This window comes from Triticum dicoccoides, chromosome 4A (genome assembly GCF_002162155.2).
Source record: "Triticum dicoccoides isolate Atlit2015 ecotype Zavitan chromosome 4A, WEW_v2.0, whole genome shotgun sequence".
NCBI lineage: Eukaryota > Viridiplantae > Streptophyta > Magnoliopsida > Poales > Poaceae > Triticum > Triticum dicoccoides.
In genome coordinates, this window is record NC_041386.1 from 707,778,004 (window position 1) to 707,780,022 (window position 2,019).

A 2,019-nucleotide genomic window follows, 5' to 3' on the forward strand; every position below is an offset into this window, starting at 1 on the left:
GATACCATGTAAGACAATAAGTTTTTGGGGGAACCAGCACAACCCTCTAGGGGTGGCTTATCTCATTATATATAATGGACGTGTTACAATACGTACAATATACGTACATAAGTACAGAAGCTATACATAGTCTAACAGTTTATGCCTTCCTTCACTTCTTGCCTCCATGTCTTTGACAACACTCACGCAATTTGAAGCAACATGTAGCCTCTAGATAGAAGTCATCAACCAATGCAAGGGTTTCCCGACATGCTAAGGCTTCAAGGGATGTGGGTATTGATGGCACCAGGAGGAACAAGGGCCGACGACCCGAGATACATCACACTAGACCATAAAGGCGCGCGTTGCCACGCCCGTCCATCCTAAAACAAATATATATAGACATGTTAATAACTTATTAAACTTTAGAAACATTTGATAAAAAATGAACGATTCAAATTAAAAGCGTGTCATATAAGTAGTCCGGCATAATTGTCCACCGTTAGCTAGAATCAATCCACTAATGGCATAAATCCTTTGTGTTTACTTTCTTCCTATATTACATTCATCCAAAGAAATGAATGAGAAATAGATATGACAAAAAATGTACAACATTCTATCTTCTGGAGGCTAGCCTTGTCTGATTCAACTGTCCAAGAGAAGTACTTCGGTAGAATATCCCCATAGAATTGGCTATCTTCTCAAATAAAATGAGCATGCTGCAGCAGGCACAGATGGTATTCAAAATCAGGACCCTTAGACGTGTACCGGCCTTCCATCGGAGTTTTTTTTTTTACTAAAAAAGAGCATACTTTTTTTGCGGGGTTAAAAAGAGCGTACTTCAAGAGGCAGTCGTTGTACCTTTTTAATTCAATCTAGTAAATCAGTACCAGATCCCTCTTCACCAGCGTAATCCTCAGATGTTCAATAATCAAAGCAGTTCAAATTCTTGTAATAACTTGCAGTTTATTAGCAACATGATATATTATGTTACAAGGACAAAGAGCTTACACTACTGCCTGGAATCCACCAGACTCCCAAACCCTCCCACATGATCAACTCGCATCCTCACCTAAACTCTGAAATTGCACCATGAATTTTCATTATTTAAGTAATAATTAAACATCCCAATTCAGAAAGAGATAAAATTATACTGTGGCAATAAAAGGTATTCGCTATAGTTTACATATATTCCTTTGTGGTTTCCTGATGGTATCATCATGTTCGTATGGAAAGAAAGCAATTGCGCAAATAATGACAGAAACAACAAATTCTAGAGCAAGCAAAATAAAAAATAATGACGGAACCATCTTTATGTTTTCAAAGATAAGAAAATGTAAATTACAACTTAACTTAATTATAACTAATTATCTGGTCCTAGTTTAAATACAGGTAATACAGAAATGCATACGATTATGTTCCATGATTGCCTTTTTTCATTCACAGTTGCAACTGATTCAAGAAACAGGAAGACAAACTTTTGATTCCCTTCATAGTTTCATTATCCCATCCTGTAAGTATAAATTTGTAAAAGAAAATAGACGATGTAAACAAAATACCATCTTTGCAGAGAAAAATATATTCTGAGCGTCTCCTGAAACCTGCTGAAATGCACATTTGAAGATCGAAGAGAAGACTGCGATAACACAGGAAAAAGCTCAATGAGTAGCAAGAAGCAGGGAAGAACCAACATATAAGAGGGGGAAAAATGGGAGGAAAGTCAAGTGGACATGACGACATGTGAGCTATCCGATTTGCTTCTCTTTGTATCAATGCCAAGGCGCTCTCCCTGCTCCTAAACGACATAAGAAGCGGCAAGTAGGAGAGATAGAGAGGCTAGGGCGCTTGAGGAAGGAACGGCAACTGGCGCTTGAGGAGGCTATGGCGGCGGCGGCGGCGGCGGTGAGGAAGGTACGGCAGACGCAACTTCACGAAAGAGAGGCAGGGGATGCACAGTACGGGCCAGACACCATATGGGCCTGTATTTCAACTAACACGGTTGGTTTGGCCCGATTAATGAGAGGACACCCAGGTCAGCCT